The sequence below is a fragment of the Dermochelys coriacea genome, chromosome 8, assembly GCF_009764565.3.
Source record: "Dermochelys coriacea isolate rDerCor1 chromosome 8, rDerCor1.pri.v4, whole genome shotgun sequence".
NCBI lineage: Eukaryota > Metazoa > Chordata > Testudines > Dermochelyidae > Dermochelys > Dermochelys coriacea.
This window is the reverse complement of record NC_050075.1, coordinates 108,823,568-108,841,813: the sequence shown is the minus strand read 5'-3', so window position 1 is coordinate 108,841,813 and position 18,246 is coordinate 108,823,568.

Sequence of the window (18,246 nt, the reverse complement as noted above, 5' to 3'; positions counted from 1 at the left end):
ACCCAAGGAGAAACATCGTTGAACATAAAGAAAAGGTGTACTTGTGGCACCTTAGAGACTAACAAATTTATTTGAGCATAAGCTTTCGTGAGCTACAGCTCACTTCATCGGATGCATGCAGTGGAAAATGCTCATGAAAGCTTATGCTCAAATAAATTTGAGAGTCTCTAAGGTGCCACAAGTCCTCCTTTTCTTTTTGCGAATACAGACTAACACGGCTGCTACTCTGAAACCTGTCATCGTTGAACATGTATTGCAAATGAAAGACAGAATAGCCCAAGTCGCCCCCCTTGTGCGTGAACATCTGGAGAAGGCCCAAGGGGCTCAACGGACATACTACAATCACCAAGCAATGACCCGGAAGTTCCAGGTGGGAGACCGGGTAATGGTGCTCATACCCATGGCAGAGAGCAAGCTCCTGGCCAGGTGGCAGGGGCCATATGAGATAATAGAAGCCATAGGAGAAGTCGACTATAAGGTCCGATAGCCGGGTCGCTGGAAGCTGGAGCAGATCTACCATATAAACCTGCTGAAACCATGGCAGGATAGAGAAGCACATGTGGTTGCGCTAGGGGCACCATCCCCTAAAAGCAACTAGCCCGATCAAGTGGGAATATCCCCGGAGTTGACTCCGGAGCAACGATCTGAAGTGATCAGCCTGATTAAACGCAACCAGGATGTGTTCTCAGAAAAGCCAGGCAGACTACTGAGGTTCACCATCACATCCTCACAGGGCCTAGAGTAAAGGAGAACATCAAGCCATACCAGATCCCGGAGGCCAAAAGAGAGGAGATCAGGAGAGAGGTCAGGAAAATGCTGGCCTTAGGAGTCATTGAAGACTCTCAGAGCCAATGGTCAAGTCCAGTGGTTTTAGTGCCTAAGCCAGATGGCAGTGTGAGGTTCTGCAACGACTTCCGAAAGCTGAATGAGATGTCCTAGTTTGATGAGTACCCTATACCCCGGATAGATGAGCTAATTGACAGATTGGGAAAAGCATGGTTTATGTCTACTCTTGGCCTGACCAAGGGCTATTGGCAGATCCCCCTGGCCAAGGCCAACAAAGAGAAGACGGCCTTTGCAACTCCAGAGGCACTATATCAGTACACTGTCCTCCCCTTTGGGTTGCATGGGGTGCCCACTACTTTCCAAAGGCTCATGGACAAACTGTTGCGACCACATGGCAAGTACGCGGCAGCCTATCTCGACGACTTTATCATATATAGCCCCGACTGGGAGACATGCTTGGAGAAGGTGGAGGCAGTGCTGGATACCCTGAGGAAGGCGGGGCTGATGGCAAACCCCTCCAAGTGCTCGCTCGGGCTAGCTGAAGCCAAATACCTCAGGTATATAGTGGGGAGGGGTGTGGGGAGGCCTCAACTCAACAAGTTAGAAGCTATACAGAAGTGGCCCCAACCACTCTGAAAAAAACAGGTCAGGGCATTCCTGGGACTAGTGGGGTACTGTAGACAGTTCATTCCCCACTTTGCCACCAGAGCATGTCGATTAACGGACCTGACGAAAGCTCGGGGCCCAGACATAGTAAGATGGACGACCGTGGCTGAAGACGCTTTTTCAGATCTACGGACGGCCCCCTGCACTGACCCCATACTCGTGGCCCCAGACTGGGGGAAGGAGTTTATCCTACAAACCGACGCCTCTGACGCAGGGTTGGGGGCGGCACTTTCACAAATGGTCGGGGACGACAAACACCCCATCCTCTTCCTCAGTAGGAAGCTCCTGCCTAGGGAACAGAAATATGCCGTTGTCGAAAAAGAATGCCTGGCGGTAAAATGGGCCATAGAAAGCCTCCGCTACTAGCTACTGGGGCGGAGGTTTACCCTTGTCACGGACCATACCCCTCTACAGTGGATGCACCAAAACAAAGACAAAAATGCCAGAGTGATGAGATGGTTCCTGTTGCTTCAACCCTTCCACTTCAGAGTACAACATAGGTCTGGAATCCAACATGGCAATGAGGATGGCCTGTCGAGAGTGCACTGTTTGCCGACCCAAGTAGCCCAACCCCGTAGTGTTGAGCGGGGGCGGGGGAGGGGGAGATATGTGGTAAACCCAGGACAAACGGCTACAAAAGGGGGGGTAGTAATTTAGTCCCAGGGGATTAAAAGGCCCCTCCCTATCCACTGAGGAAAGAGAACCAGGGGGCAATAAGGTTCAGCTGGAAAAGGGGTTGCTAGGAAACCAATTAGGTTCAGCTGACTCCAACTACTTGGGACCTTTTTAAACCCTCCCCTGGGGTAGGAGAGGGAGAGTGAGGGAGTAAGAGGAGCAGGGAAGCTGCCAGTAGGCTGTTTGCAGCAAGACACCAGACCTTCCCAGTAGGGAGGCTGCACTCGCTCCCCAGAAGGGAAGGAAAACAAGCCCAAGGGACTGACTGAGGAGAGGAGTAGCAGGACCCTGGGCCACCTATAAGGATTCACCTTGCCCCAAACCTGAGTCTCCAAGGCTAAAAAGGACTGAGCCTACGGAGGCGAACAAGGTATTTTGCCACACTTTGTTAATACAAAATCTAACTCAGCTTACAAGTATTTGTACAGAAATAGCTTTAACCCTCTCTCTCTCTCTTTTCATAGGCAATAAACAATTTTGGAGTCTGTCTAAATTGCTTAGTCCTGTTTAAACAAAAGGCTAAAGCTCTTCTAACATTTAGCATATGTTATTTAGCTTCCTCTTCCTGAGCACAAGGGTTGGGAAAAAACAGTAAAATTATAAACTGATTTATGTGAAAGTCTGAGAGTACCTTTGGTAAAAATTTACAAAGAATTACTTTATCTTTACAAAAGACAGTGAATGGTGGATCAGGCATTAGTGCATGTAATTTACTTATGTGTCTTGCAGATATATTCACTATACAAAACACTGTCTTAATAGACAGCTGAAACAAAGTACAACTTCCCAAAGGTTCAAAGGGAGGTTTCATAAATTGCAGTAGCACTAAGTTCAGACCTTAAGATGGCACCAGATGTCTTATTGGAAGATATACATTATTAAGGTCTTTTAAGAATGTTTTGACTATATCATTAGCAAAAATTGATTGACCACCTGCAGGAACATGGTGCTATAGCTGAAAGGTGAACTTTCAGAAGATAGTGAAAGAGTTGTTGTCTTAAGAGTCAATAAGTATTCTAATATATAGCTAATTGGTGCTGCATACATCATACACAGAAATCCACAATAGCAACCTTTTCCACTTATGACTATAACATTTTTCTGTGCACTCTTTCCTGGAATGTAATGAATAACATTTTTCTAACAATCCCAGACTCCTATGCCCCTTGCTGTTAAATGAAGAGCCTGAAAAGCTGGGTGATAAACCATCCTGTGTTTTCTGAGACAAGTTCGGTACTAACGTAGAGGCTCTATTAGTCCTCTCGACTGATGAATTAAGTCTGGGTACCATTGTTGTCTGGCCCATGCTGATGCTATTAAAATGATCCTGGCTTTGTCTTGTCTTATTTTGTTTATCACTCTCTGAATGAGGGGAAATAGGGGACATGCATATGTTAAGCCCTGACCCCAGTGTTTTAGAGAGGTGCCCGACATTGGGTCCCTGTCTCTGCTGCATCTTGAGCAAAAGTTCTGACAGTTCTTGTTGCTACTGGATGCAAAAAAACATTGTATTGGATTCCTACAGAATTGGAAGAAATGTGCTACTATTTCATCCTTCAGAGACCACTTGTGCATTTGACCTGCCCAGATGATCTGCAAGGGTGTTTTTCTCCCCAGATACATAAATTGCTATTGGGTGAACATCATGTTTTACAAACCAGTTCCAAAGCTCTTTACCTCCAGGCATAACTGTAGGGAATGAGCCCCTTACACCTTGATTGTCCAGATGAATATAACACTGTCATATTCTCTGTTACCCGCAACTACTCTGTGTTTGACCTGAGGTAGAAATGACTATAGGGCCAGTCTGATTGTTCTCAGCTCTAATATATTAATATGTAGATTCTTTTATTTTGGTGACTAATAAGTTCTGACTAACAAATTGTTAGACAAGGTAGGTGAGGTAATATCTTTTAGTGAAATGAGCTCCCCATACCAGTGTAGATGTGTCAGAGGTAAGTATTACTAATGGCAGAGGGAAATTAAAAAGCACACCCTTCATTACATGTCGAGGGTTTGTCCACCACATTAAGGATGTTATTACCTGCTGTGGAATTGCTAGTTTGTGATGCATGTTGTTTAAACCTGGCCTGTAACTTATTGCTAACCAGCGTTGCAGATCTCTCATCTGAAGATGAGCATATGGTGTAATTGAGATGAGTGATGCCAACAGATTCAGCAACTGGAGAACAAAAGAGAATTGATTGTTGTGGGGATTGGAGAAGGAGATATGTAGATGTTTTTAAAAATCTCTCCTGTGGGAGAAAAGTTCTTGACAAAGCTGAATCTAGTATGGCCCCTATAAAAAGCATCCTCTGAACTGGGCTTAGACTTTTCCCAGTTTAGTGGCAAAGAAGGATCGTATTTGTTTTACATGTGATAGGATGTAGGTAGAGGTATACACACATCCCCTGCCTTCTTAGGTTCGCTGCTACTACTACAGGGAGGCATTCTGTAAACACTTCAGGATCTGTGGACAACCCAAAAGGAGCTGCAAACCAAACCTGAAGGAAAAAAGAAGGGATTTAAGAGGTAACACAAGGAAACAAAATTTCTTTATATAGGCGTTTAGTTTTCTTAAATCCAAGATAGGGCAAAGGCCTCATCTTTTTTAAATTAGAAAATAGCATGAATAAAATCCCATCCCTCTCTGATCTTGCAGTACTGTCTCGATCACTCCTGACTACAGTAGAGATTGAGCCTCTTTCCCTAGCAAATGAAAGCAAACCTGATCCCTGATGTAGGATGAAAGGGGTGGGTTGTTCGGGGGGGGGGGGAGGGGGAAGGATCTCAAACTGAATTGTATAACTACTTGCAAAAACTTCCAGGATCCACCTGTCAGATGTTATTAATTCCCATTGCTAATAAAAATGGGACAAACGGTCCCCAAACTGTGGATAAATGATGTCCAACCCCATGTCCTCATGTCAAACCTGAGACCCTACAGGAATTGCAGCAGATGAAGAAGTGGAAATTTTCCCTTTATTATTATATGACTCCTTCCTTTGATGTTGCTGCTGAGAGAGATGATACTGAGGTTGGTGATAATAATTTCTTCTGTGATAATGGTAAGGAATCGATGCAGAGGACATCACATATTGTTGTTGGTATCTGAATAATGGAGTTGCAGAGGGTCTCTTCTACAGTTAGATCTCTGGGTTTCTTTACTATGGAGATCTCACATTTTTAACCTTTTCTAACATTTAATCCCTCTGTACACTAAAGAGACCTTCTCTTTCAGAAGGAAGGTTTTCAATCCTCCTCTTTGTCTCATGAGGCAGATCTATTGACCTAAGCCATGCATGCCTTCTTAGAGTGATGGCTGAAGCTAATTCCATTGCCAAAGTATATGAAGAATCAAACACGCTCTCAGCTGATGTTGGCAACATCCTGCCCCTCCGGGAGAAGAGCATCTGCTAACCTCATATGTTATTCAGGTAAAGTATTGAGGAATGATAGCATTTCCCCCCATAGATGGTACCGTACTGGTATCTCACCATGTCAGCTTCATAATTCAAAATACACATGACTAAAGCGGTTGAAGAAAACATTTTTCTCACAATAGCATCCAATGTTTTCCCTTCTTCATCAGAGGGAGTGGAGTCCACCTGAGTACCTTTTGATCTTTGTAATAGTGCTTCTACAACTAATGAATTGGGAGATGGGTGGGTGTGAAACGTAGCCAGAGCTTCCTGTGGAAACTGATACAATTTGTCCGCCCTCTTCACTAAAGGCTGAGATGATGGAGTATTCCATACTGCTTTTGCTGGGTTGGAACAATCCTTCCAGTGAGGGGAGTATAACCCCTTGTCGGGTAGCTGCTCCCAGTATATCAAAAACTGATTTTGAAATGATTCCTCCAACGAACCTGAAGGAATATCTAAAGTCTTTACCATGCAATCCATCAGCTCATGGAATGCCACTGCATCTTCCAATGGTGACAAGGCTAACTTGTCCCCCACATTTTTATCTGGACATGTCATCCCTCCAGAGTCTGGAGCCGACTTCTGAAATTCCAGTAGTTCCCTCTCTGACAAGAGATCCCTTACTGCGGTAGGAGACCCATCAGGTCTTATAGGGCTTGTTGGACATATCCTTCCTGTCTGGTAACTGGCCATCCATCAGGAGGTGGACGCACGAGAACATACATCCAGGAGGATAAACATTTCCTTCCAAACCTGGATGGAAACTGAGAACCTTGATCTGTGGTAAGAAGATTGGGGAGGTCGCGGAGGCGAAAAGCATGCATAATTTGGACTCATGCAGTAATTTCTACAGTTGGGAAGCATACACATGGTATAAAATGGACCAATTTGGTGAGCTGATCCACTTATAATTCTGGTAGTTCTATTACGAAATCAAGGGTCATAGGTGACCAGGGTCAGCAAGGGGGTCCAGAAGGTCAGGAGGCCAAAAGGCTTGCTTTGGGAGATCTTAGTCAGAGCACAAGTGTTGCAGGACCTGACATAGGCTGGGACATCATCCTGAATCTGCAGCCACCTGAATGAGCAATATACTGCATGCCAAGTCTTGAATTATCCAAAGAGATACGGGGGCTGTGATGGTGCATGTGCAGCATCTCAAGTCATGGGGGACCCTCGGGGACATAGAGATGGCCAGGGATATAGACAAGAGTATCAGCCCAGGAGTAACTGTGTAGCCCGGTGCCAGGGAGGTCCTCCTTGGATGATATTGTAAGTTTTACTAAAGGATTGGTAGGGAGGTAAGGAAATCTGACGATGCAGATCCACCAAGGAAACGGTGTGGTTTCAGTATGTCAAGTGGTGGTTCTTTGGGGTTCACAAGCTCTGTATAGCATTCCCCCTTCTGTGAAAGTGTGTACTGGTCTTGTGGCCTGGATGGTACATGATCATGAAGTCAAACCTTGAAAAGAACAAGGCCCAACCTAACTGCTGTAAATTCAGCCCCTAGATGGATTATATACTCTCCAGATTTTGTGGTCTGTTAAAATGAGCATGGAGTGTTTAGCCCCCTTGGGCTAGTGTCCCCATGTCTCAAGCCCCACCTTGATTGCCAGTAATTGGCTGCTTCATAATTGCATTCAGCTGAAGTAAGTTTTTGAGGGGGAAAAAGCACATCCAGTTGGGACCCCATTATTTTGGGCACAACTGCCCCACCAGCTACATGGGAGGTGTCGGTTTCAAGGATAAAAGGTTGGTCCAGATCTGGGTGGGCCAGCACTGGGGCTGAGATGAAGGCTACCTTCAGATGTTCAAATGTTTGATGGGCCTCTGGGGCACAGTGAAACTTTGCATGTTCATGAAGGATAGTGGTTAAGGTAGATGTGATTTTTGAAAAGTTGGGAATAGATCTCCTATAGCAGTTGGCAACCCCCCTGAATTTCTGAATGTCTCAAATACTCTGGGGCTCTGCCCAGACTGAACTACGGATACCTTCTGAGGATCTATTCATAGCCCTCCCACTGACAGGGTAAATGCCAAAAATTCAATGGATGACTGATTGAATGCACACTTCTCTAGCTCTGTGTGCAATCCATGCTGGTGTAATCTTGTGAGAACCTCACAGATGTGGTAGTCATGGCTGGCTTGGTCAAAGGAGTACATTAAGAGATCATCCAGATATGTGAATACATATTGGTTGAGGATGTCTCAAAGAATATTAATTAGGTGCTGAAAGGTGGCAGAGGCATTAATAAGGCTGAAGGACGTTACTTGATATTCAAAATGCCCATAGCTAGTTCTAAAGGCTGTTTTCCACTCATTCCCTTTCCTGGTGTGAACTAGGTTATATGGTTTCCTAAGATCCAATTTGGTGAACACCCAGGCTGACCGTACTTGATCCAAAAGCTCTGGAATTAACAGCAGTGGGTACCGATAGCATACAGTTATTTGGTTAAGTGCCCTGTAGTCCACACAGTCTCAGAGAGCTTTCTTTTAACAAAGAGTACCAGAGTGCCTACAGGGGAGGTAGAGCAGTAGATAAATTTTTTTCTAGGTTTTCCTGGATGCACTGTCTTGAAGCTGCAAACTCTCTGGCTTAGACAAAGAATATATGTGTCCAAACTGAATTTTAGCCCCGGGTTGAAGGTAAGGCAAGATTTTGAAACCTGTAAGAGAGAAAATCTACAGGAAGAGAATAGTCAGCAGGGAGATGTCTTGTTTATTACTAAGATCAAAGGATTAGACTGGTACATCAGGTAACTCCAGGAAACGCACAGTATTCTTCACCCAAGATGCAAGCTGACAGCATGGCTTGTCTTACGAAAAAGGCATCACAGCTAGGGTGATCAGACAGCAAATGTGAAAAATTGAGACAGGGCGTGGGGGGTAATAGGAGCCCATATAAGAAAAACACCCAAAAATCGGGACTATCCCTATAAATTTGGGACATCTGGTCACCCTAATCACAGCCTGTCTATCTGCCTGGAAAGCACTGTTGAGCAGTACTTTATTAGATGTGAGAGATTCTCATTAATTAAGTCTAGATTCTAGACTGTGTTATGATTTTATTTTATTTGTAACCATTTGTTCCTAATACGTCTACCTGCTATCACTAGAATCTCTGGACTTTGTTAAATCAACTTTTACTTGTTTACCCTGTAAACTTATCTAAGTGCTGTGTGTGAAGCAGAGCAGTGATCTAAGTGATCTGGTGAGCTGGGGCACTGTCCCTGTGGTAGCAGTGACTCTGTGAATGCTGCGAGTGCCCCGTGGATAACGGGTTGGACACTGCAGGGAGATGGTGGGAGGGTTCAGAGGTTGGAGTGTGCCTATCACTAACCGAAGAGAGAGGCTGAGCGGCGAGTGCTTGTGTGGCCTGTGGCTGGCGAAGTCAGGGAACTGACCCCCAGCACGCATCGGCAAGGCTTCCACATGCTTACAGCAGGTGGTAGCAAGGTGCTTCCAAGCCCTGGGTACCCCCCAGGATCTACAGCCTGCATGCTCATAAGCCAGGGATCACACTCCAGACACTTATACACCAGATAATACAGATATTGAGAGATTCAAAGGTGAGCAGGTTGAAAACAAGTAAAGAAAAAAGGTTACAGTTTGTTAGTTTCCATTTATTTATTTTGGGTAAGGGAAACAGAACAAAGAGAAGGACAAGGTGAGTAAGCCGGAGACATCTGCTAAACATACCACACTGCAGTGGGAAAAGCTCAGTGTCGAGCATGGCCCAGGAGGTCCAGTAAGGGGTGGCAGGTTTGTAGAAATGTTGGTGGTGCCCAGAACCTGCCCCCACACTCTACCCCCCCCACCTGCCTAAGGCTCTAGGAGGGAGTTTGGGTTGGGGGAGGAGGTCTGGGGTGCAGGCCCTGGGCTGGGGATTAGGGTGCAGGAGGGGTGCAGGGTGCAGGCTCTGGGAGGAAGTTTGGGTGCTGGATGCAGGCTCCGGGCTGGGGCAGGGGTGCAGGAGGGGGTGAGGGGTGCAGGCTCTGGGAGGGAGTATGGAGGGCTGGGGGTGCAGGCTCTGGGAGGGAGTTTGGGGACAGGAGAAGTGTGTGGGAAGGGGGTGGGGGTGGAGGCTCTGGGACGGAGTTTGGGTGCAGGCTCCGGGCTAGGGCAGGGGGTGGGTGTTCAAGAGGGGCTGAGAGGTGCAGGCTCTGGGAGGGACTTTGAGGGTGGATGGAGTGCAGGCTTTGGGAGGGGGGATGTGGGAAGGGGGAGGGAGTTTGGGGATAGGAGGGGGTGCAGGGGTGAGGACTCTGGGGTGGGGATGGGGATGAGGAGTTCATGATGCAGGAGGGGACTCAGGGCTGGTCAGAGGATTAGGGTGCAGGGGGATGAGGGCTCTGTCTGGGGCTGGGGATGAGGGTCTTGGGAGGGGTTCAGGGCTGGGGAAGAGGGTTAGGGTGCAGGGGGATGGGGGCTCTGGCTGGGGGTAATTGGTTTGGGGTGTGGGGTGTAGGAGGGGCTCAGGGCTGGGGCAGAGGGTTGGGGTGCGGGGGGATGAGGGCTCTGGCTGGGGCTGAGGGGTTTGGGGTGCAGGAGGGGCTCAGGGCTGGGGCAGAGGGTTTGGGTGCAGGGGGATGAGGGCTCTGGCTGGGGCTGAGGGGTTTGGGGTATGGGAGGGGCTCAGGGCTGGGGCAGAGGGTTAGGGTGTGGGGGGATGAGGGCTCTGGCTGGGGCTGAGGGGTTTGGGGCGTGGGATGGGGGCTCTGGCTGGGGCTGAGGGGTTTGGGGTGTGGGAGGGGCTCAGGACTGGGGCAGAGGATTAGGGTGCGGGGGGATGGGGACTCTGGCTGGGGCTGAGGGGTTTGGGGTGTGGGAGGGGCTCAGGGCTGGGGCAGAGGGTTGGGGTGTGGGGGGATGAGGGCTCTGGCTGGGGCTGGGGATAATTGGTTTGGGGTGTGGGAGGGGCTCAGGGCTGGGGCAGAGGGTTGGGGTGCAGGGGGATGAGGGCTCTGGCTGGGGCTGGGGATGAGGGGTTTGGGGTGTGGGAGGGGCTCAGGGCTGGGGCAGAGGGTTAGGGTGCGGGGGGATGAGGGCTCAGGTTAGAGGGCACTAGGACCCGGCAGCAGCAGTTGATGCGGGGAGCTGGCAGAGCAGAGTCAGGGGGAGCTGCAGGCTCCGGAGCCCAGGGGTGGGGGAGGCGTGCGGGGGCAGCAAGTGGGGCTGGGGGACACTCAGGGAGGTGCATGGGGGCAGCAGGCGGGGCCAGGGGAGAGACCCGGCCCCAAACATTGGTGGAGCCGGCCCCCGGGGCCCTGAACATTGCTGGAGCCCATGCACCACCGGCCAGAGGGGATGAGAGCCAGGCTCCTGGAAGATGACAGACATCAGGCAGAACTGACTAATCTATTCAAAGTGCCTGAGGCCAAGAGGGATGTGGGCTTCAGATACCAGCCTGGCACAAGTCCCAGTGAATAGCAATGCAGCTGGAACTGGCCAAACTAGAGATGAGAAAACTGGAAATAAAGGAAAGAGTCCAGGAAACAGAGATGCTACCAAAGCAAAAGCGGGATGAATGAATCAGGCTTCCTCATGCTAAGGGCAGGTGGTAGCGAGGTGCCTCCACTCTGGCTATTCCTGGAAAGAGTCACAGTGGCCGGCCGTGGTGAATGAGCCAAGGCTGTACTTCCCAGGCACGTTCAGTCACAGATTAAAGAGCATCTGCTTCAAAACGTTACTGGGATCATGTGAGAGGACAAAAAGGGACATATGCAAGATAACTTAACATTTCACAAACGCAGAACTCTGCTGCTGCAATTACTTAGCTCTTCAAGCCAGTACAAAGTCAAGCCCCCCGAGCCAGCAACTGACCGTCTCTCCTCTTTGCATCCCTGAAGCCAAGCACACGATGTGAGTGATTTATTTCGGACTTGTGCTCTGGGACTGGAAAACCAAAGCCTTGCCTTTTGCAATGGTGACGTTGCACGTTCAGTTTTTAAGTTTATTCATAAGAATCAGGTCATCTGAATGGCCAGTTACTGGACGGCTTGCAAAGTTTACTTGAATTTTGCCATTTTTTATTTGAAAGGTCCAGTATCGGTCTCAGTGTTTGCAATGAATGCATTGATTTTTGTTGGTAAAAATCCAATCTGGAGGCCTGTGAAAATCTAGCAAGGTTTATATGCTGGTAATCTTTACAGTAGTCTTTAGCTTTACTGCCAGGGCACATTTTTGAAATAAAATTTCTTCTTCAAAAGGCAATTTATTTGTTCTCTGCGCATGCGCTCTTGGCCACCATTTTGAAAAGGGAGGGAGAGTGGAGAAGGGGGAAGTAGTTTCAGGGCCCTTGCAGAGAGTATAATGAAAAAAGCAGCGTGCATTAATACACGTGTTAATGTGTTTTGTCTTGAGGCTTGTCTAGGTCAGGTCCTGCTGGGTCTCAAAGAGCTCCTGGCAGTCCACAGGCCCTGCATCCTCTTCCCCAAATGAGCTCATCATCAGGGGGGTCTGTGGGGGTTCCTGCCTTCAGGGCTTTTGAGGTATCCACTGTCACTTGCAGGGGGGTGGTGGGATCCCCTTCCAGGGTGGCATTCAGCTCTGCATAGAAGCCGCAGGTCTGGGGTCAGCATCAGCTTGTGTTGGTCTCCTTTGGCTTTTGGTAGGATTGGCGTAGTTCCTCCCTTGCATCCAGCATTGCTGCTCATCCTCCAACTGCTGCATGCCCTCTGCAATGTCTGAGGACAGATTTCTTTTGGCAGCTGGGTTCTTATGCAGCTGTGTTTGCATTGCTCCTTCTTCCCACAGGCCAAGGAGATCCAGGACTTCCTTCTGGGACCAGGCAGCACCATGAGGTTTAGCTGTAGCTTTGTGTGAAGCCAGGCCTGTGTGCCTGCTCACCAAGGCAGGCTAGCAGGAAGATATGCACTTCAAAAGCACGCTGGGGATTTTAAAGGGGGATGGGCTTCCGGTCACTGTGACCGCAGCGCAGCAGAGAGGTCACCACTGCAGGGACAGGGACACTGAAGGACTGTTCCTGAAGGGCTGTTTTTACTGGTACAGGTAGTGCAGTGTCCACACTGACATTGTACCAGTCAATCCATGCCAGCAGCGGTGTATGTCATTCGGTGAGTGGGTTTTCAGCCACTGCCAGAAAGTCAGAGTTTTACCGCCAGGACCTAGCACAGGGCGCTCATGCCCACAGCGATTACCAAGAAAAGGCAAGTTTTGCTAGTAAAACCTTCTAATGTGGTCCAGGCCTGAGGCTGAAGACAGCCAGGAGCAGCTCTGAGAAAGGAAACTCCCCAATCATTCCAATTGCAACCACAGTTGCTAATATCCAGGTGAACACCGAACTAGTGTGTTTACCCCTTGATCTGAAATCATCTCCCCAGCTGCCCAGCCCCCTCCTCACAGTGCAGTCATGTGGGGTCAGTGCTGGGACCAAAAGCAGACACACTTTGGGGAGCAGACCAGCACCCCCAGCTCCTCAGGGCTGCTCTGCAGGGAGCAAAGATGTTCACTGTATCTGAAGCTGCTGCAGAATTTCCATGGACCCAGCAGAACGTAGGAGCCCTGATGCAGAACCTAGGCCACAGCTGCCGTGGTGCACAGGGACCTTGGTCACCAGGTGCTGGCATCCAGAGAGGGGCAGAGGAATTCACTGGAGTCTGGCTGAACAAGCCGCTGTTCTCTGCGGGACAGAGGGACCCATTGTCACAGCAGAGTTCTGTGCTGGCAGAGAGGCCACACAAATCTGGAATTGTTTCTCAGCCCCCAGCTGGTCTGGGCTTTGGCCTCCTTGCATTTCTGAATGCTGAGCATAGAAGTGGCCTGGAGCACTGCTGAAGTGACTGTTACAACTACCACCAGTTACACTTGTTAAGGGCCAGTGCCTTTCCAAGGGCATTCTGGCCATCGCCCCAGCACACACGTCCTCTTCTGTGATCCTTAGAAAGCCCAATCAGCAGCAGAGACCAGCCCCGAGGTGTTGGGGTGAGTGGGGAGGGAGACCCTCAAACAGCTTCCCAGAATGTATGAGAAGAAAAAACGGTTACTCGCCTTTTGTATCTGTTGTTCTTCTAGATGTGTTGCTCATATCCATTCCATTGTAGGTGTGTGTGCTTGTCACATGCACCGGTGCCGGAAGTTTTTCCCTCAGAGGTTTCTGTAGGGGATTGGCTCTGGGGCCATCTGGAGTAGTGTGTGTATGCACCAGTATAAGGGGAGCCGCCGGCTCCCCACTCCCTCAGTTTGTCCTTGCTGGAACTCCAACAGAAGGGAAGGAGGGTGGATCATGGAATGGACATGAGCAACACATCTCCAAGAACACCAATTATGAAAGGTGAGTAATCGTTTTTTCTTCTTCGAGTGCGTACTCATGTCCATTCCATTGTAAGTGACTCCCAAACAGTACCTCCAGAGGTGGGTAGGAGTTCATGGATGTGTCGATTGCAACACTGTTCTGCCAAATCCAGCTCCATCCCTGGCTTGCTGGGTGATGGCGTAATGCATTGTGAAGGTGTGTACCAACAACCATGTTGCGGCTCTGCAGATGTCCTGGATGGAGACAAGGGCCAGAAATGTGGTCGACGATGCCTGAGCTCTCGTGGAGTGAGCAGTTACTATTGGTGGGGGTTTCACCTGTGCGAATTCGTAAGAGGTATGGATGCAGGTAGTGATCCAGGACAAAATCCTCTGGGACGACACTGGAAGGCCCTTCATTTTGTCAGCCACCACAATGAAAAGTTGAGCCTAACTGCAGAAAGGCTAGGTACGCTCCAGGCAGAAAGCCAGGGCATGCCTAACATCTAGGGTGTGCAGATGCCGCTTCCCCTTTGATGCATGCAGCTTTGGACAGAACGCCAGGAGGAAGATGTCCTGGCTGACATGGAAGTGCGACACCACCTTTGGCAGGAAGGCGACGCAGCTGCACTTTCTTTGTAGAACACCACATATGGGGGATCCGATGTAAGAGCTTTTATCTTGGAGACTTGCCTCACCAATGTAATAACTACAGGGAATGCGACCTTCCACGACAGGTGCGAGAGAGAGAGCAAGAGGGTAGAGGCTCGAACGGAGTACTGATAAGCTTGGAAAGGACTAGATTGAAGTCCCATTGGGGAAGATGTGGACAACCTCAAGAAAGTCCAGAGGAGAGCAACAAAACTAATACAAGGTTTAGAAAACCTGTCTTATGAGGAAAGGTGTTACAAACTGGGCATGTTTAATCCTGGGAGACTGAGGGGGGACCTGATAACGGTTGTCAAATGTGCTAAGGGCTGTTAGAGGAGAGTGATCAATTGTTTTCCATGTCCACTGAGGCAGGACAAGAAGTAATGGGCTTCACCTGCAGCAAGGGAGATTTAGGTTAGAGATCAGGGTTGTTAAGCTCTGGGAACAGGTGTGCAAGGGAGGTTGTGAAATCCCTGTCACTGGACGTGTTTAAGAACAAGCTGGATAAACACCTGTCAGGTACAGTCTAGGTTTATTTAGTCCTGCCATAGCGCAGAGGGCTGGACTCAATGACCTCTTGAGGTCCCTTCCAGCCCGACATCTCTAAAATCATCTCTGTTTTGAAGAGAAATTCTTATACCCTTAACAAAGCTGGAAAAAAACATCTGCTGTTCTCAAACTTACCTTTTTGGTTCAGTTGTTCTGGATGATTTAGTTGGGGATTGGTCCTGCAGGGGGTTGGACTAGATGACCTCCTGAGGTCCCTTCTAACCCTGCTGTTCTGTGATTTTGTGCCCATTGTGCTGGGCACTGCACACAGGAGACAAGGGCACTGCCCCATGAGCTTACAGTCTAAATACGGGGGAGTGCAGGGCCCAACAGAGGGAGCAGGGGGACGACAGAGCGATGGCACCAGGAACACACAGCTGTAGATAGGAGCTGGTGTCTCTGTTGGAGGCTGCAGAGTCAATTATTTTCTTTATTTAAGTAAATAAATGAACAAGAGCTGTCAATGAATAACTAACAGTCCCCATCTCATCAGCACTCACCCATCCCTCTGCTCCTCCACAGGCTTGTATTACAAACTTGTGTTCCGGGCAGCTCCCCTCTGCCACCGTGGCCTACATTCCTCTGTGGTCAGCTCTCATCCCTGTTGAACCCAGATGGTCTTTGGGTCAGGGATCGTACTTTATGTTCATTGCATGTGAAATGGAGTCCTGATAATAGTCACTGTGTTATTCACTGCAAAACCCCCAAACTACACTACTGCTTTTATTACAGCAACGCCTAGAAAAAAATTAAGTGTACAAATTCAAAATAATCAGAGTTGTGGTTCCTCAGCAACATTAAGTAGGACACACTTCACATGAGTAATGCTGTGTAATACTATGTTAATTAGCTGCTGCCATTAGCCATTTGTACAGTGCTTTAAAGTCATTTCCTGAAGATGCTGATAGATATCTGAGTTTTTACAAGAATGGAAGGATTGTCTTGTGCTAGGCACTGGACTGGGACTCAGAATATCCTGAGTCCAATTCCTAGCTCTGACCCAGACTCTCTGTGTGATCCTGGGAGAGGCGCTTCATCTCTCTGTGCTGGAGCCGTTTCCTCCTGCCCTGATGGTGCTCTTGCAGTCCTCCACACCTAGCACTGTCTCCATTGGGGATTAGGTCGGTTTAACTCCACTGCTTGGAAGTGGATTTTTCTCACCCCTGAGGAATCTGGCTGCAGGTTATTTCTGGCAGCAAGCAGTGCTGCACCTCTGCTCCCAACCCATCATCCCTAGAGATAAAAACCATATGCTGCCCTGGCATCCAGGTGTGAGGAACTTCCCCCAAAGATAGAGGGGAAGCCGTGTACCCTCAAGGCTGGGAGGATCGCGGCCACCACTCCCAGGAGGAAACAAAGGGTGGTGGTGGTTGGTGACTCCCTTCTAAGGGGGAAGTGAGGCATTCAGTTGCCAGCCTGACATGACATATCCTGGAATGGCCCATACCTGAGACATTCCAGAAGGACTGCTGAGGATTGTCCGGCCCTCTGACTACCACATTGCTCCTTCATGTGGGCACTAAAAGTACTGCAAGGTGTGACCCTGAACAGATCAGAAGGGACTACAGGGCTCTGGGAGTGAGGGAGTTGGTGGCGCAGTAGCATTGTCATCAATCCTTCCAATCAAGAGTAGTGGCCCAGGCAGAGCCAGACACATCCTGGAGGTGAACACATGGCTGGTGTTGCCAGGGCTTCGGCTTCCTCCACCATGAGAGGCTGTTTTGAGAAGGACTGCTGAGCAGAGACGCGGTCCGCCTATCAAGGAAGGGGAAGAATATCTGGATACAGACAGGCTAACCCAGTGCGGCAGCCTTTGAACTAAGGCCTGGTCTATACTACAGAGTTAGGGTGACATAAGGCAGCTTACGTCAATCTAGCTCTGTAAGTGTCTACACTATTCCCACCGATGTAAGTCACCCGTGTAGACACTGCGCTACTTACATCGCCTGTTGCCAGGCAGGGCTGACAGCCGGAGCCCCACCATGTTCCACTGACTGCCAGAGCCCTGCTGCCACTGCCCGGTGAGGGAATAAGGGGCTGGGGGGAAGAGTCCAAGCCCAGGCTGCCTCCAAGTGAGGGATTGGGGGTGGGGGAGGAGGGAAGGCGAGCCTGAGCCCGGGCAGGGGGGCTCTGGGTGAGGATGCGCACCGCTGACAGAAGCGGCATAGGGTGGCCATTAAAAATCGAATTAATTACTCCAGTGGCTGAATGTAGACTTAAGTCAACTTATTTTGTAGCGTAGACGTGCCCTTAGTTTGATGGGGGAAGGAGACAAAAGCCCACAGATAAGTCCAAAACATGATGTGAACGGTCGGAATCTGGGGGGCACATGAACAATCCTAGCAAGGTCAAAGGAGAGACAGGAAGGAATGTAGAAGGAAAATCTAATGAACATCTTAGCTGTCTGTATATTAACGCAAGAAGTTCGGGGAATTCACTAGTATTTCTAGTTCTTCCTGTTAAGAGTCACAATTACAACATAACTGGCATCACAGAAACGCGATGGGATAATTCACATGACTAGAATATTAGTAGAGGAGGGTACAGGCTGTTCAGGAAGAACAGGCAAGGAAAAAAAAGAGGAGGTGTTGCCTTGTATAGCAAAGATGTCTTCACTTGGACTAAGGTTGAAATAGATGTGGGAGGCAGCCCTGTTGAAAGTCTCTGGGTAAGGATAGAAGAGATAAAAAACCTAAGGATGATGTCATGATAGGAGTCTGTTACAGACCACCTGACCAGGAAGAAGAGGTGGATGAAGCTTTTTTTAGGCAACTAACAAAATCATCCAAAGAAATAGTGACAGGGGACTTCAACTTACCCAGACATCTGCTGGGAAAATAACACAGCAGGGCACAGAATACCCAGCAAGTACTTGGAATGTACTGGAGACAACTTTTCATTACAGAAGGTGGAGAAAGTGACTAATGGAGAAGCTGTTTTAGATTTGAGTTTGAAAAATAGGGAGGAAACTGGTTGAGAATTTGAAGGTGGAAGGCACTTTGCTACTCTACAAAAGAAAAAGGACACTAAACTATCTAAACTATTACATGCCACAAGGGGCCACAACAGTGGTTCCCTTAGCCCACCCAGCAATATTGTTATTCTATCCAACTATACTCTAAGGCCAGCAGAAGAATCTGTCCTATCTCGGGGCCTCTCCTTCTGCCCCTTCCACCCCCACAAACATGATACAGTTCTGTGGTGACCTAGAATCCTATTTTCGACGTCTCCGACTCAAGGAATA